This window comes from Bos grunniens, chromosome 29 (genome assembly GCF_055505025.1).
Source record: "Bos grunniens cultivar Pamir isolate PY7600 chromosome 29, Bosgru_T2T1.0, whole genome shotgun sequence".
NCBI classification, from domain to species: Eukaryota; Metazoa; Chordata; class Mammalia; order Artiodactyla; family Bovidae; genus Bos; species Bos grunniens.
Window position 1 is genome coordinate 32,140,613 of NC_141193.1, and position 18,686 is coordinate 32,159,298.

At 39.5% G+C, this 18,686-nt stretch overlaps 2 long non-coding RNA genes across 7 annotated transcripts in view; one reads left to right on the top strand and one right to left on the bottom strand.

Moving 5' to 3' along the window:
- Window positions 1-3,480: 3,480 nt before the first annotated feature.
- On the top strand, window positions 3,481-7,690 carry LOC147342469 (uncharacterized). The gene is made up of 3 exons (XR_015158154.1): window positions 3,481-4,686; window positions 6,638-6,692; window positions 7,538-7,690. It is a non-coding gene; the product is annotated as an uncharacterized LOC147342469 (long non-coding RNA).
- The window catches only part of LOC147342470 (uncharacterized), a 294,857-nt gene continuing 281,338 nt past the window's right edge, over window positions 5,168-18,686 (bottom strand). For 3 of the 6 annotated variants that reach the window (XR_015158124.1, XR_015158125.1, XR_015158127.1), the window contains 3 exons: window positions 9,244-9,406; window positions 7,820-8,044; window positions 6,061-6,493 (listed from right to left, as the gene is read on the bottom strand). This is a non-coding gene — a long non-coding RNA (uncharacterized LOC147342470). Of the gene's footprint in view, window positions 6,494-7,819; window positions 8,045-9,243; window positions 9,407-18,686 lie in introns of all 6 variants that reach the window. The other 3 variants (XR_015158126.1, XR_015158129.1, XR_015158128.1) reach the window with 3 other exon arrangements.

Below are 18,686 nucleotides of genomic sequence, written 5' to 3' on the forward strand. Positions count from 1 at the left end.
CCAACAAGCTGCTCCCTCCCTGGGCATGGGGTTAGCATGAATAATGCAGAGATTCTTGTGGTGGGTCTAGAGCCCTGGGGACAGCATCAAGTGCTCCCTGGTGGTAGGTCCATATATTGCCAGGTGAGCCAGGCCAGACTGGGGACAGCATGCTGCAGTAACACCAAGCCACCAGGGGTGGCGCTGTCCAGCAGGGAGAACCCAGTACAGTTCAGTCGCTCAGTCATGCCCAACTCTTTGCGACCCCATGGACTGCAGGACACCAGGCCTCCCTGTCTATTGCCAACTCCTGGAGTTTACTCACACTCATGTCAGTTGAGTCGGTGATGACATCCAGCCATCTTATCCTCTGTCGTCCCCTTCTCCTCTTGCCTTCAATCTTTCCCAGCATCAGGGTCTTTGCCAATGACTGAGTTCTTTGCATCAGGTGGCCAAAGTACTGGAGTTTCAACTTCAGTATCAGTCCTTCCAGTGAATATTCAGGACTGATTTCCTTTTGGATGGACTGGTTGGATCTCCTTGCAGTCCAAAGGACACTCAAGAGTCTTCTCCAACACCACAGTTCAAAAGCATCGATTCTTCAGTGGTCAGCTTTCTTTATAGTCCAACTCTCACATCCATACATGACTATTGGAAAAACCATAACTTTGACTAGATGGACCTTTGTTGGCAAGGTAATGTCTTTGCTTTTTAATATGCTGTCTAGGTTGGTCATAACTTTTTTTCCAAGGAGCAAGGGTCTTTTAATTTCATGGCTGTAGCCACCATCTGCAATGATTTTGGAGCTCAAAATGATAAAGTCTGTCACTATTTCCATTGTTTCCCCATCTATTTGCCATGAAGTGATGGGACTGGATGCCATGATCTTAGTTTTCTGAATGTTGAGTTTTAAGCCAACTTTTTCACTCTCCTCTTTCACTTTCATCAAGAGGTTCTTAAGTTCTTCTTCACTTTATGCCATAAGGCTGGTGTCATCTGCATATCTGAGGTTATTGATATTTCTCCCAGCAATCTTGATTCCAGCTTGTGCTTCCTCCAGCCCAGCATTTCTCATGATGTACTCTGCATATAAGTTAAATAAGCAGGGTGACAATATAGAGCCTTGACGTACTCCTTTCTCGATTTGGAACCAGTCTGTTGTTCCATGTCTAGTTCTAACTGTTGCTTCCTGATCTGCATACAGATTTCTCAAGAGGCAGGTCAGGTGGTCTGGTATTCCCATCTCTTTAAGAATTTTCCAGAGTTTGTTATGGTCCACACAGTCAAATGCTTTGGCATACTCAATAAAGCAGAAATAGATGTTTTTCTGGAACTCTCTTGCTTTTTCAATGATCCAATAAATGTTGGCAATTTGACCTCTGGTTCTTCTTTTTCTAAATCCAGCTTGAATACCTGAAAGTTCACAGTTCATGTACTGTTGAAACCTGGCTCGAATTTTGACCGTTACTTTACTAGTGTATGAGATGAGTGCAATTGTGCAATAGTTTGAGCATTCTTTGGCATTGCTTTTCTTTGTGATTGGAATGAAAACTGACCTTTTCCAGTCCTGTGGCCACTGCTGAACTTTACAAATTTGCTGGCATATTGAGTGTAGCACTTTTACAGCATCATCTTTTGGGATCTGAAATAGAGCAACTGGAATTCCATCATCTCCACTAGCTTTGTTCGTAGTGATGCTTCCTAAGGCCCACTTGACTTCACATTCCAGGATGTCTGGCTCTAGGTTGGTGATCACACTATCATGATTATCTGGTTCATTAAGATCTTTTTTTGTATAGTTCTTCTGTGTATTCTTGTCACTTATTATTAATATCTTCTGCTTCTGTTAGGTCCATACCATTTCTGTCCTTTATTGTGCCCATCTTTGAGTGAAATGTTCCCTTGGTATCTCTAATTTTCTTGAAGAGATCTCAGTGCCACTCAAAAGGCCCCAGCTCCATAGCACACTAAGCTTAACCATATATTTGTGTTTCTTCTATCTGCATATGTGAATGTAATTGTTTTCAGATGTGCAGTATTCTATTAATTGGCTAAGCTAGAATTTAGTCAATCTGCTGTTGAAGAACATTTAGGCCATTTCTAGTATTTCTCTATGATGCCACCATGAAATCCTCTTTCTACAGCGATGCATCAATCAGAGTCTGAATATACAGAATTCTAAGCAGCACTGCCTAAGAGAACATGTACCTTGTAGTGTTGCTAAGTCTTACCTAATCACTCTCTGAAGTGGTGTCCAGATCTCCTCCCTACCCATCTCAAGAGACACCTGGACACTGGGTCCCATTTCCCCTCCAGCCCCGCCCCAAACCTCCACCTTCGTCCTTGCCTCTCACTGCCCCCTTTCTGCATGTTATTAAATGCTGCTGCTGCCCTAGGAAATCAAATGCAGGGTACAGTTATTTTCTCAGTTATGCTTCTTAAGAATGAAGGTGAGATACAATTCATAGAATTTACCCTTTTAATGTATACATATAAGTCAAAGGTTTTTCTTCTTTACTATTAAAAATGGGGGGTTTGTGTTGCAGTGATCACCACAATCTATGTTAGAACACTGCTGTCACCCACTAAACTTGAACGGAGCCCCTCAGCAGTCCTCCTCCTCCTCACTCCAGCCTCCAGCTTTAGGCAACCATTACTCTCTGTATAGATTTGGCTGCTCTGGATATTGCATATAAATACAATCATTCAATACATTTTTTTTTTTTTTGGTGAATGGCTTCTTGTATTTAGCATAATGTTTTCAAAATAGTACTCCATTGTAAGGAAGTACCACTCTTTGTTGATCTCTTCACTAGTTGATGGACATTTGGGCTGTTCCCACATTTGGACACTTGGGAATAATGCTGGTATAAACATTCATGTACAGATTTATGTGTGAATATATGTTTTTTAGTTCTGTTGCTCATATGTGTTGGAGTGGAATTGCTGAACCTTGTGGTAACCCCATGTTTCAACTACCCAATGAATGACTGCCAGGCTGTTTTCCACAGCTGCCTTACCATTGTTACCTTCCCATCAACACAGTACAAACATTCTAATTCCTGCACATCTTTGCCTCCACTTGTTTGTCAATATGGTCTGAGCCACCCTAGTGGGTGTGAAGTGGTTTTCATTTTTGTTTCCCTAATGATCAATGATGTTGAGCATCTTTTCATTTGCTTGTTGGTCATTTTTGTCTTTGGAGAAATGTGTATTCAAATTGGTTGCCAGTGTTTTCGTTAGGTTATCTGCCTACGTACTATTTAGCTATAAGGGTTTACGTATTCTGAATATAAGTCCCTGAGTAGACACATGGCTTGCACTTTCTCCCATTTGATTTGGGGTGGGGGGAGGCCACTTCAATTTTCTTAGTATTTATTTTTTATTTATTTGGCTGTGCTGGGTCTTAGTTGTGCTATGTGGTATCTAGTTCCCTGACCAGGGATCAAACCTGGGCTCCCATTGGAGCATGAAGTCTTAGCCACTGGACTACCAGGGAAGTTCTGGGGGCTTTGACTTTAATGGAAAAATCAATTTATTTTGTTTCTTACACAAGTTTTGCATTAGAGTTGCCTTTCAAACTAACTTGTTTTAGTATCCATTTAAAGATAATCACTTTTTTTTTTCAGTTTATCTACTGACTGGAGACAATTAAGAGGTGGTTTATTTTTATCCATAAAAACAGAGTGTAGCCATAACTCTGAAATGAATGGCTCCTGTTGAAGCATTACTTACACACAGACTTTTCTCATTAGTTGAATGGGGGGCTTGCTTGTGATTCAAATTATTTTGTGAGGGAAATTGTTTTTTCTGACAATAAGCTCATCATCACATGAGAAGAAAGATTACTTGTTAAAGCAAGCTGCTGTTTTGTTAGATTAAAAAGAAATGGGGCAGTGCAAAAAAAATAGCAAAGTGATGGTTCCCGTCAGGCTGACTGGACCAGTAAACTCCGACATCCACAGAGTATAGTGCATGGCTTGCTGGGGTGTTCGTAGACGCAAATTACTAGAGAGTGTGTCTTGGAGAGAGGAGGGCAGATAACCACAGGATTTGGCTCAGAGCAAGAGAAAACTTCACTATCATTAGTGTTAGCCTATTTTCATTATCTCAAAATAATAGAACCCCACTGAAAGCACCATCTCATTGATGGCTGACTGTAATTTAAAGCTTTTCTATGTAAAAGGTCTTAGTTTGGAAAGGTGAATTTAGAGTATTTTATGATTAATTATCCCTTTTGGTCAAGTTTTTTGTTTTTCAAGTGTGATATTACACAGTTAGTATATATTTCCCTCAGGATATTGATAAAAGTTTTATGACATGAGTACATCAGGGACATCCATTGCCAAGTACTATACTTTCCTCTGAAAGGCTGCTCAGTGTCAAATCCTACATTGAAGTACTCTTCTGTGTACAATTAATATGTTAGTAGCACTCTGTAAGTAAAGTAGAAAGTAGCTGATACTATTCAGGAGAAACGTAGTGCTCATCATCTCATCTCCGTGAGAGATGCTGCTTCTCATCTGTGTTAGTAGCAACATAAGTGAAGATGTGTGTGAGAAGAGCTTTAGCACAAAGCAAACCCTCATACTGACTCTCAATCTTGACAGCAATAGGGAACTGACTCTTTACTGAGATTTCAGACGAATAAATAGGCTCAAGAATGTTGTAATTCCTCCTGGATCACAAAACTAGCAAGTAGATAAGGTAAGCTTCACATCTACTGTTTTTTCCAAACATTTTTCATGTCTAGTTAGTACTTGAGATAGACATAAAGAAGGCAGGCACATTTGTCTCTTCTGTCTAAAACAAACTTCGTTCTCATGTATGTCATGAACATCTTTCTACATCATTATGTAATCTTTGTTCTCTAGTGACATATACTAAGCTGTCTTCTATTTAATGTAACACACTGTATAAGATTGATGTAAGAAGCAATTCATTTAAGATAGATGTGTGAGATACCCAGGTTATTTCTGATTTCATGTATTAAAAATAATCCTACTATACACATACCTGAATATGCAAAAAAAAAAATGATCACATTTGTCGATTAAAATTTTAGAGGTAGAATCGTTGATAAAAGAATACTGTCAAATTGTATACATTTCACACACTCACCAAAAATGAACATTCAGGTGCCTTTTTCTAGACCACCCCAAATCATTGTTAAGAAACTTCAACATTCTCATAGCTGAAAATGATCTACCTTTATTGTCATAATACATATTTTTCAAGTTAAGATCTTTTCATAGTTTGTTGGCCATTTTATATTTAATATTCTTGGGGTAACGTAGTTTGTTTATTCTTTTGCATTTCCACTTTGCCTTTTTTCCTGTTTTTCAAAAATATCTCTTTGTAAATTAAGGATATTCTGTGTCTTGCATATTTATTGCATTTATACCAGCTGATATTTTCTATTTTGCTGCCAGTGAAGGGGACTTTTTTCCAAATACATGAGTCTTTCCCATTATTTTTGTTTCTGTCTCTTTCAAATCACATCTTTTCTATCACACTCAGCTCAGTCATCTGCAGACCAATCTGATACTTGCTTTGAAAAATCACGTAAGTGCAGCATACCTTGCCTTTCCAGCTCATATTTCCCAGTCTTTTCGGTGTATGTCACCTTGAAAAGTAAACCCTTCCCTTTCAAGTCTGGATGATACCTGATACACATGAAAGGGAAGAAATCAACAAGGATTAATCATAACCTCTCCTTTTATCATAATATATTATTTCTCTTATTTAGACATTAATGGTTCTCTTAAAAATTTGTCATTCCTTTGAGTTTCACATTTATAGTTAAAATTGAAAAATATAGACATGAACTTCAATTAACAAACTCTTTCTCATTTTGATCTCAAAAACAGTAGTAGTAAATTTGACACCTTATTTATAGGTTGAGTATCCTTTGTAAATGGGGACACACGTATGAATTACCTCAGAGCCTATATTATGTACAACTCACTGTGTCACAGCTACTGTCTCATGCATATCATGCAAGACCCTTTATGTTCAAGTTCTATGATGAATTAGTGCAGAAGCAAAGGGTTAACTTGCAAAGGAGACTGTGAAGGTGCATCTGGAATCTCCCTTTCTCAGCCCATGCAGGGTGGTTGCTGAGGCCTGGGTAGAGTCCCACTCTGACAGTGGGGCGTGGTCTGCATTGAGGCTCTCGTGTGTCCGGCAGGGATGGCCTGTCTCTCCTGGTCAGTTTCATTCTCATCTCAGGGACAGCTTTCTTCCATCAGATGATGAAGGGGTGACATGGCTGTCAGGCCAGGATAAGGGCCCTGAGTTTTCATGGTGCAGACAGGACCCAGGTTGTCTTGGAAGGAACACCCATTGGTGCCCCCACCTCTACGCAGACATGATGATTAGATGGCCCTCCAGGAAGTACTCACATAACCATCCAGTCCCCAGTTGTCATTCTCAAAATTGCTGATGAAAATATCCACTGGCTCTTTAGTCTGAAAAGCTTTCAGAAATAAGTGGGCCTCCTTCTTGTAAACTCCTAGGAAAGAATCACTGTGTTATTCTTACATCATAGGAATGCTTAGGAGTTAGGAAGGCAGGCACTCAGCTCATTTATGTGGAATATGATACAGAATGGATAGTGTTTTCAATAACAGAGATTAATTTTATTTTTAATATTTAGCTGCAGTCCTTTTTTCCTAAAAATCACCTCTTACTGAAGTCCTCATCTGTCTCAAGTAAGTATTGTTTACTTCACTCAATTCAACATTTTTATCCCACAGAAGGAACAAAAGTAACATACATTCAGTTATATTAATTCTTTAAGTCCAGCGTTTTTATTCAGTTTTTACTCATTCTGAGGACAGGGGTATGGAGTATAAGAAAGAAAAAGAGACTTAACCTAGAGGATTAAACTACTGTGTATGAAATAAACAAGCTACATGGATATACTGCTTAGCACAGGGAATATACCAAATATTTTACAATAATTTTAAGTGGAGAATAATCTATAAAAATATTGAATCACTAAAAAAAAGTCTTGATAAATACAGCTATATTCAAAATACATGTGGACGACCTTTAAAATATTTTTTATTGGAGTATAACTGATTAAACATGTTGTATGTTTCTGTTAAAAAAATAAATAAAAGAGAGCAAAAAAAATACATGTGGAGAGTTCATACAAAATTCTTACAAAATTTAAAACATAAATATTTCTAAATCAATATAAAAAAAAGACACACCATAACAATAGTCCCAAATACAGTTACTTATACAGATCAATTGCACTTATTAAAATGAAATGAATGGCATGGAGGACAAAGGTCCTTGGAATGATTGCTGAATGCCTTTGTCCAGGGGGTCAGGGTGTATGTGTGGGGTGGCGGGGGGATGTGTTTGCAGCATGGCTAGTTCCCTACCCAGAGGAGGAACCAAATATATAAGTAAACAAATGAACAGATATTAAATAATAACAACAATGAACCCAAATGTCTTCTGTGCAGAGAGACCGGTTAAAGGGAAAGTCACACTGTTCATTTCAGGGACTCTGGCAATTAATTCCCACTTCCTCCCATCACAGAAGCAACCCTCTAACATCACAGAAGAGTGGCCACTGGCTAATCGCACAGGATGGAAGGGAACCCACAGACAAGAAAGACCCGTGAATGGGGAGGACCCGAGGACGAGAAGGACCCACGGACAAGGAGGACCATCTAACGAGTTGACTCCGGGCTGCTGTCCTGAGTCAGCAGCTCTGTGTTCCTGGCATCCAGTTTAACAAATAAAACTCTGAAACCCACTTCTAAAAACTGTCAGTAGAGATAAGATTCAGGAGATTTTTATGGCAGTTAAATTTCAGCACCTCACAGAACACCAGGTCCTGGTTGATCCTCCAGAAGCGTGACTTCCACTTCCTCCTCTATGGTCTTTCCCAATCAGACTATACATGGCAGGTGGACTTCTGTCCACTGGGACTCAGTCTGAACAACTCTTGATCCAACTTCTTTCCCAAGTCCAAACCTCAGTCTGAACAACCCTTGATCCAACTTCTTTCCCAAATCTCCAGAGTCACACTGGAGAACATTTCCTTTGAGGGAAAAAAATTCAAACTCCATGAAGAGAAATATTATCCAAAGGACCTGAGTGAGCCTATGAAATCTGAATATTTTCAAAGTCTCAGTTTTTTCTGACACAGGACTAGATTTGAGCACCTGGTCTATCTCATTTATACATTCACAGGGTCAAGGGGCAAAGAAATTTTGGAAACCCTAGATCACGAATTCATAAATAAGTACCTATTAAAAATCTGTGAGTATGAATTATTTTTCTTTTCCTACATCCGGACTGTGTGCACCATTTTTAGATGTTTTCCCAGCCAGGGAAGCAGGAAAGTGAGATGTGAGGAATGGGAGGAGTCCTGAGTGGCTCTCAAACTTTCTGAGGTGAACCATGTGTCTGTCTAGTCATCAGTAACCTGTGGGTACCCCTTGGGGGCCCTTTATGTTCAGAACCAGGGCTGGGGCTTGTGGGTAACTCAGAGTCTGAACCCTTTAGGAGTTAAGTCTATAAAAAAAAGATACATTGTTGTAAGAAGTGAGATAATTAAAAAAAAAACAAACAGAAGTCAGTAGATTCAGTGTGAAGGTGCTTCTGTGTCCTATAGGTTGAGAGTGTGGGTTTGGGATTCTAATCACTGAGATTCTGATCGCAGAGTTCAAATCCTACTCCTGTACTGTCACTTAGGAAGGTTTCTTAGTTTTCCTGGGCATCTCTTTTTTTTAACCAGTAAAAAAAAATGTGTTTAATAATAATACTTAAATCACAAAATTGATATAAGAAGGAAAAGGACAATGTATATAAAGAGCTTAAAACTGTGTCTGTTACTTAAAAATAAACCAGAGCTGGTGCTTTTTTAAAAAAAAATTGCTTTTTTAAACTGAGACACATCAGTAAAAGCTCACCAGGAGCAAACAAGTTTTACAGAATGACAGAGAGAGGCTATCAAAACTGTGAATTTTGGAGATGTGACTATCTGGACATAAATCTTACATCTTTGCTGTAACAGGATCTGTGTGTAATCTGGAGCAAATTAATTTGCCTTTCTGTACTGGTTTTGTAACCTTTAAAGTGAGGAAACAGAACTGTCCTGCCCATCATGAGATGACATAGTGAGAGGCAGCAGGTGCAAAGCCCAGGTGACGTCAGCCAGCACTTGGCCTGGCGTTGGCGCCCCCTTGACCAGAAGACTGACAGGGGGTCTGGTGAGGGAGAGCCCTGGGCGCCTACCTGTCAACTTCAGATCCCCCTGGGAGGCTTCAATGTAGGTCGTGTTCACTTTGCTGCTCGCTGCGTTGAAACAGTTCAACAGTTGGGGTCACAGGCTATCTTTTCCCTGAATATTCATAATATCCCTTCCACAGCGAATGGATGAAAAACACATCTGAAGGAACTGTGGGGGGAAAAGCAGACAAATGTTAGCACACAAGGAACAATTACACTTAGACATGTTGCTCAGTTAAGACATCACGACATTGACAATGGTGAGGACAAAAATGACCTGTCTCCATGTCCCCTCACTTAGGTTTATGAGTCAGATGAGCCAAGCGGGGAGCAGGCAGGTTTACTGAGAGATGCAGACAAGCATCTGTCACTGGGGTGGACACCAGTGCACCCGTGTTACCAGCTCCACCAGGGCCAGCGTGCGCAGTGAACTGGGACTGCTGACACTAGGTAAGATCTCATCAGGCTGACCTGAAAACCACTACTGCTACTTCACTGAATACCCAAGTCCACTTGCTGTGGGAAGACTTGGCAGGCTCAGGGGAACTGACATCTGCCAGGGCTCTTCTGCCCTCAGAAAGCCTACACTTCACAGCACCACTCTGACTGCAGAGACCCAGCTTACAGAAACAAAGATGCTTTATTTCCCAAGGTCTTTATTTTGTAAGTAAAGCCAATCTCTCATCTAACTCTTCTGCTCTACTCTATACGAGAATTATATTATATATATATAATTTTATATATAATATATAATAATTATATAATTATGTTATATAATTATATATTTATGTTATGAAAGAAAGTGAAAATGAAGTCGCTCAGTCATGTCTGACTCTTTGCGAATCTGTGGACTGTAGCCCACCAGGCTCCTCTGTCCATGGGATTCTCCAGGCAAGAGTACTGGAGTGGGTTGCCATTTCCTTCTCCAGGGGATCTTCCCAACCCAGGGATTGAATCCAGGTCTCCTGCATTGCAGGCAGACGCTTTACCCTCTGAGCCACCAGGGAAGCCCCATTTATGTTCTATATATATATTCTTATAGAGTATATTCTCTCATAGAGAATATACTTCTCTTATATATAATTATATATATTGTATATTATATAATTATATAATATGAAATTATATATTTATATTATATTATAAATAATATATTTATAATTATTATAAATAATATACAATATATATAATTATATGTAAGAGAAGTATATTCTCCTATAGAGAATATACTCTACTTTATAAGAAATAGTCCAGAAATAGCAAGAAATCTAGACTAAATGATGTCAAAAACAAAAAGCAGAAAGTTTTCTTAAAACATCAATTTGCCTGGGACAGGAATTCTTACAAAGATTATTGAGCTATTCTTTCTTTGCACTGGTTACAAAAAAGTTAAACTTCTTTTTCACATTTCTGCTAATATGTATAAAATCCTACTATTTTCACAATATTGCTATAACATTTTACAGGCAAACTGATGTAAATCTATATCAGTGAATGTACTCAATCTCAATTTCTCTCTGCTTTGCTTCTCATGATAATGTGTAAATTGTTTAATTGGACAAGATCCACCATGAGTGGTAATGGTCAGAACATATTTTTGAACTTCCTAGGTAGAAAGAAAGATGCTTGTCTCCCTAAGTGTGTCTTTTTTTTTTTTTTTTAGCAAATGCACTTATGGACACAACGTGATGAAGACAAGCATGGTGTCCCTGGCTGTGCGTTTCTTTCCAGTTCCACTGGAAGTTTGCCTGTCTTCCCATATAGGCTGACACTGTAAGACATCGCCTAACAAGAGAACAACAGATGTCAGCACTTGTAGGGCTTTGATGGACCCAACTTCCTAATAGTAATCATTTTAAGACTCAAGTAAGTTTGAAGCAGACACGACACAGGCCTCTGACACAGCTGCTGATTGATCAGGACACTGAACAAGCCTGCCCGTCATCAGCAGCATCACCAAGGCCCGCTTTTAATCAGCAAGCCCAGAATACCTCATCTTCCTTTTCTGAAATAAATACCTTTTAAATAGTATCCAGATCGTTTTCCCCGGTCAGAAGGGACACACTCAGTGGAAGCAGTGATGCACAGAGGTGCGCCTTGGTCAGGTGGGCCAGCGGGAGCAGCAGCAGGTCTGCGGGGCAGGTCAGCTGTGGCCACTGGGGACCTGAAGGATCCTTTGGGGTCCTTGTCCTCTCACCTGCTGCTGCTGGTTTGCGGTATAATATAACCATCACAGCGGAGGTGCTAGACTGTGCCCCTAAACTAAGAAACCTGTTTCTTCAGTGCTTCCTTTCAGAGAGGAGAGGGCACACTGAGATAAAGTTTGCAACTCTGTGACTGATTCATATTGATGTTTGGTAGAGACCAATGCAATATTGTAAAGCAATTATCCTTCAATTAAAAATAAATTAATTTAAAAAAGAGCCTGCAGACTTTTCACTGTCCACGACAAAACCAGCAAAAACACAGAACAAACATACCGCCACCACCCACTGTGTTTCCCTCCATCGAAGAAAACATTGCCTGGATAGAGCACTGCTTTCTGTGTTTGATTTGTAAGTAACATTTACATAGAACAGTCCAGAAAAGAATTTTAAGGTAGGTCTCATATTTCATGGTATACAATGCATGACTTCCTTTAAGCATATTGGAACTTTTTGCCTCATCTAAAAATTAAATGCAAAACCTAGCCATCTGTGACTGAACTATATAGCATTTCATATACCCTCTTCACATTTGATCCTGGAACAGAGTTTATGTCTAAGAAACCAGTGTGAACACCTGAATGAAGAAAACACCAAAAAATGCAACTTACATAAGTGTTTTATGTTCTATTTTTTTAAGTTTGACTTACACTATGATTTGGAGAACACACTGTATTGTTTAAATATTCTCTAAATTTATAACAGATACAACAGGCCAGGTGATTTGGAATAACCAACATCTTCATTAGGAAATAAACCTGCACCTCTCCTGTTTGCTACAGCATACATTAAGCAAGGTATCACACACAACAGAAAGTGAGAATTAATGTATCAGAGGCAGAGGATGTCTGATTATGGAGATACTCGGGGAAGGATATAGCCCCACATTTGAACTGCTGGAATGCACAGCTGATGCTGTTATGATGTGTTGTTTACTGTGGCTTCCTCGTGTGGAGAAAAGACACACAACCCTCTTTATAAGGCTCTCTGTTATACAACATTCTGGGTTAACATCTGATGTCCAGTTTTGCCTATAAAGTGCCCAAGGTACCTATCAGTAAAACAGGGTGGGACAATGGAGGTTTTCCTTTCAGATAAAGTATTGTTTTTCCAAAATTCTTCAAGAGATGGGAATACCAGACCACCTGACCTGCCTCCTGAGAAAAATGTATGCAGGTCAAGAAGCAACAGTTAGAACTAGACATGGAACAACAGACTGGTTCCAAATAGGGAAAGGAGTACATCAAGGTTGTATATTGTCACCCTGCTTATTTATTTAACTTATATGCAGAGCACATCATGAGAAATGCTGGACTGTATGAAGCACAAGCTGGAATCAAGATTGCCAGGAGAAATATCAACAATCTCACATATGCAGATGACACCACCCTTTTTCACCCTTCTTGATGAAGAAGAACCCTTGATGAAAGTGAAAGAGGAGAGTGAAAAAGTTGGCTTAAAACTCAACATTCAGAAAACTAAGATCATGGCATCTGGTCTCATCACTTCATGGCAAACAGATGGGGAAACAATGGAAACAGTGACAGACTTTATTTTCTTGAGCTCCAAAATCACTGCAGCTGGTGACTGCAGCCTTGAAATTAAAAGACAATTGTTCCTTGGAAGAAAAGTTATGATCAATCTAGACAGCACATTAAAAAGCAGAGACATTACCTTGCCAACAAAGGTCCATCTAGTCAAGGCTACGGTTTTTCCAGTGGTCATGTATGGATGTGAGAGTTGGATTATAAAGAAAGCTGAGTGCTGAAGAACTGATGCTTTTGAACTGTGGTGTTGGAGAAGACTCTTGAGAGTCCCCTGGACTGCAAGGAGATCCAACCAGTCCATCCTAAAGGAAATCAGTCCTGAATATTCATTGGAAGGACTGATGTTGAAGCTGAAACTCCAATACAATCTTCACACCTGATGTGAAGAACTGACTCATTTGAAAAGACTGAGTCCCGGCATTTCCCTGATGCTGGGAAAGATTAAAGGTGGGAGGAGAAGGGGACGACAGAGGATGAGATGGTTGGATATGGCATCACCGATTCAATGGACATGAATTTGAGTAAACTCCAGGAATTGGCAATGGACAGGGAGGCCTGGCATGCTGCATGCAGTCCATGGGATCACAGAGTCAGACATGACTGAGCAACTGAACTGAACTGATTGTTGTTCCATTAATAAACCACAGTTATGAAAGAAACAGGAATCTGTATGGGCTTGGTATTTTAAATAACTGAAACATTAACTTGTTCATGGACTAAAGGAATCAGAAATTTGTTTATATGGCTGCACATAGTAGAAAACAGATCACCTTATTTGATTTAAGTCTGTAACTTTTCTGGGTTAAAAACCTGGAGTTTTAGTAACTGTTTCATTAACTTCTCTCCTTTACCTACAAGTAAAAAGACAAATTATCACTTTCAAAAAACATTTATTTTCAAATATGTTTGAAAAATATCAAACCAAAGCAAGGTTTGTTTCTCCAGATTTCTTGAATGCACAAAATAGGAACATGTTATACATCTCCACTTTAAACCCACATATTCGCAGCAGATTATCCTTTGCTTTTGTGGGAAAACTGAGGTTCGTAGTGGAAATCAACTTGGATCTGACTTGGGCATTCAGTGTATTACAACAGAGAGCTTGTAAAGGAGGATATTTAAGCCCTTTCTCACTCCTCTTTGGAAACTCTGTCTCCAAGGCAAAGGTAATTTACAAAATTACTATAAAAGAACCATAATTCCTCTCAGTTTTCCAAGCATTCACTACCATCAATGAACTCACGAAGTAGCAGTGAACAACATCAAAACACTTCACCTGCAAAATGTTTAATTTGGTTTGTCAACTTAGATTTAACTCATAATCTCTTCACTTTCATAGTTTTGTATCAAGCTGCAAATTAACACTTTTTAAAAGTATGTATCTGACTTTATGAGAGAGGGGCAAAGGAAAAGAAACATTAAGTGTCTTAATTCCTAACCTGAATTCAACAGAGAAGCTTTCTGGGTGGATTCTGACAGAGAAGGTTGTTTCCATGGAATTCCAACAGAGAGTCTGAGGATTCCAAGAAAATCCTGACAGAAAGGTGTGTAAGGGGTTTCTGGTAGAATCCTGAGGGGAAGAATGGGGTTTCTGGTGGGATCCTGAGGGGCAGAAGGGGGTTTTTCCTGGGGAATCCTGACCCACAGGAAGAGAATTCTCTTTCAGAATTGAGAGCGAGAACTACTAACAGGCTCTAAGAACCTACCGCTAAAGGCATGGGCTGTATCACACTCTGTCATGTCCATTTCTAATGCTTAGCTGTCATCTCTAATTATGGTTTGGCAGAGAAGCCGAAGGTGTGATGCTATCAGCTCTGAGTCGGTGTTACTTTTATTTGTAAATACACAACTCTGTGAGTCATTAGTGCATTATTCTGGTGTTCATCGTTTTTGTAAGTTTAGAAAGCAGAACCAATGTCAAAGACACATAAACTTATATTCTACCACCAAATATCTGTGTGGTCTCCAAAATAACAGACCTATGTTATATATTCACCAATATTGGTGATCTTTGCCCATTTTCATTAAAAAAATACATTTTCCAAAGACATAATGTATTTTACTTTCCTTTTAACGCATAGCACGTTTCTCTTTGACTTATAATGTGATCTGCAAATAATGAGATCTGCATCTCTCCTGAACTTCTGCCACCTCTGCATCCAATACAGACTGCACACATACTCACACACACACAGCTCACACACAGCAAGCATGGATTTGGGGGGATAACAGACAGTGCCTCCAAGAGGCTACTCCTTGGGGTTCTTCCACCTGGACACGAGTCTGTTCTGCAGGGACTCACTCTCACTTCTCACCAGTGACTTACTTTACAGACAGGGGACCTCCCTGTCCATTTCATGTCTGATTTACACATCCTGTGCTCAGACCCACCCCAGAAGAAGAATCCTGGATGGCAGGTGTACACCAAAGTGCAGCCAAAGGTGGGGAGGTCGATGGCTCTTAGGTCCGCGTGGGCTGGTGTTTCAGGCTGGCGGCAGGTGTGAGCTAAAATGGGATTTAGCCCATTAGTAAGTCCACTGTAGACTAAGCATGTGTGTCTAAGGAAATACAGCAAAAGAGCTGGAAACAGCTATAAACTTAGTTTGCCATTTAAAAATGAGAATACAAGAGCTTTACAGATCAATGACATTCTGGTCTCTGCAGCTTACGGCACAGCGAAGCCTTGATGTTGCCAGTTCTCTCTCTTCCTCTTCCCCTGCCCCTCTCTCGCTCTCTAGTCCTCCTCTATCATCTATTTATTATCGATCTAATCTCCTTCTCTGCATACATGTGTGTAATTATGTACAGAAATTTAGAAATCATAGCTTTAAAATAAACACTTCTGACATACTATTAAGATAAATGATATGTTAAATTTCCTTAAAAGAGCGGTCTTTAAACACAGATTAATGTGTATTTTATTTTACTGTTTTTTTTTCCAGTGCTCTGTAGAAACACTCGTTATTCAAATGACAGGCAGGAAGCGGTAGCAGCAAGGGGTGAGGGCAGCCAGGTGGGGGCTAGGCAGGTAATGTGTATTTTAAAATATGCTTTGATTTTTGTTCAATGGCAGCTAGAAAATTTACTGCCCAGTTAAATGAGTAATTAATTTTGGTAAAAATCCACCATGTGTTTAGAAATTAATTGAAATATAGATTCCTCCTTCCTTTAAAAATACCATTTAGGGGTAAATAAGGTTGTAACTGTTTTCACTGTTTAGTTGCTAAGTGTGTCTGACCTTTGCGACCATGGGCTATAGCCTGCCAGGTTCCTCTGGCTGTGGGATTTTCCACAGATTCTGGAAACAACTAGTGGTTCCCAAATGGGAAAGGCAGGCAGGGGAGGGATAAATTAGAGGAGTTTAACATACATACATACACACACACACACACATACTACTATATATAAAATAGATAACCAATAGGAACCTACTGTATAGCACAGGGAGCTCTACTCAATATTCTGTAATTATCTATATGAGAAACAAATCTGAAAAAGATGGATATATGTTTATTTATACCTGAAATGATTGCTGTACAGATGAACATTGATAATAACATTGATTATAAACTATATCCAAATATAAAAAAATTATATTAAAAAGAAAAACTGCCCCCAAATACCCAAATCATTATATTCTTCTCACTTTGATATTTATTGTGTGCTAAGTCACTTCGGTCGCGTCCAAATCTTTGCAACCTTATGGACTGCAGCACACCAGGCTACTCTGCCCACGGGATTCTCCAGCCAAGAGTACTGGAGTGGGTTGCCATTCCTTTCTCCAGGGGATCTTCCCGACCCAGGGATCAGACCTACATCTGTTATGAATCCTGCACTGCCAGGTGGGTTCCTTACCTCTAGCGCCACCTAGGAAGCCCAAACTTTGATATTGTTTTATATTTTTTGCTTATAAGTTTATATAATGATGTTTTTTCACCTTCAGTAGCAATATTTTATTTACAGGTAAGCCGACTCTTTGCGACCCCATGAATCGCAGCATGCCAGGCCTCCCTGACCATCATCAACTCCCGGAGTTCACCCAGACTCACATCTGTCGAGTCAGTGATGCCATCCAGCCATCTCATCCTCTGCTGTTCCCTTCTCCTCCTGACCCCAATCCCTCCCAGCATCAGAGTCTTTTCCAATGAGTCAACTCTTTGAATGAGGTGGCCACAGTACTGTAGTTTCAGCTTCAGCATCATTCCCTCCAAAGAAATCCCAGGGCTGATCTCCTTCAGAATGGACTGGTTGGATCTCCTTGCAGTCCAAGGGACTCTCAAGAGTCTTCTCCAACAGCACAGTTCAAAAGCATCAGTTCTTTGGCGCTCAGCCTTCTTCACAGTCCAACTCTCACATCCATACATGACCACAGGAAAAACCATAGCCTTGACTAGACGAACCTTTGTTGGCAAAGTAATGTCTCTGCTTTTTAATATGCTATCTAGGTTGGTCATAACTTTCCTTCCAAGGAGTAAGCATCTTTTAATTTCATGGCTGCAGTCACCATCTGCAGTGATTTTGGAGCCCAGAAAAATAAAGTCTGACACTGTTTCCACTGTTTCCCCATCTATTTCCCATGAAGTGCCAATCCTATTTAAAATATGCATCAATGCACGCACAAATGGAATCAACATTATTCAACACATTTTGCTTTTACTTACAACTAGCAATTTGTACTTTAACATAGTAAGGAGTTGTAGAATTTAGTCATTTTATGTACACTGAGTTAATTACTGTCATCAAATATATGCTCTTTAGTGGCTAAAACATAGCTTTGCAAAGCAAAAAGACATAGGGTGATGAGATCCCTCAATAGGCTGCTTACAAAAAACTCATTTCAGGGTGAAAGACACAGGACAGAAAGTGAGAGGATAGAAAAAGATTTCATGCAAGTGGGACCAAGAAAGCAAGAGTAGTAATACTTCTATCAGACAAAACATTTAAAATCAAAGGATAAAAAAGGCAAAAAGAGCATTATATAATGCTTGAAGGATCCATGCAATAAGAGAATGTTTGTTAACATATACATATCTAATATAGGATCACCTAACATATATAAAAGGGCTTCCCTAGTGGCTAGGTGGTAAACAACCTGCCTGCCAATGCAAGAGATGTGGTTCAATCCCTGGGTTGGGAAGATCCCCTGGAGGAAATAGCAACCCACTTGCCTGGGAAATCCCAGAGACAGAGGAGCCTGCCAGTCTACAGTCCATGGGGTTGCAGAGTCAGACACTACTTAGCAACTAAACATAAACAACATATAAAGCAAATATTAATAGATATATTAATAGACATGAAGACAGAGATTGATAATAGAAGGAGACTAACAGCCCAGTGACATCCAAAAAAAAAGTATAAGACAGTTAAAAATATTAATAAGTCAATCATAACCTTAAATGATATAACAGATCAGTTGGACTTAATTGATATCCATAGGTCATATCATCTAACAAAGCAGAATTTCAGTATTTTTGAAGTGCACATGGAATATTTTCAAGGATAGATCATCTACTAGGTCAAGAAATAAGCCTCAACAAATATAAGGGGATAGAATTCATATCAAGCATTTTTCCCACTGTTACATCAACTGAAGAGAATAAATTGAAAAAAGAACATGTGGAGACTAAACATGCTTCTGAAAAGAATCTATGTGTCAACAGTGAGATCAAAAAGGAACTGAAATACCTTAGACAAATGA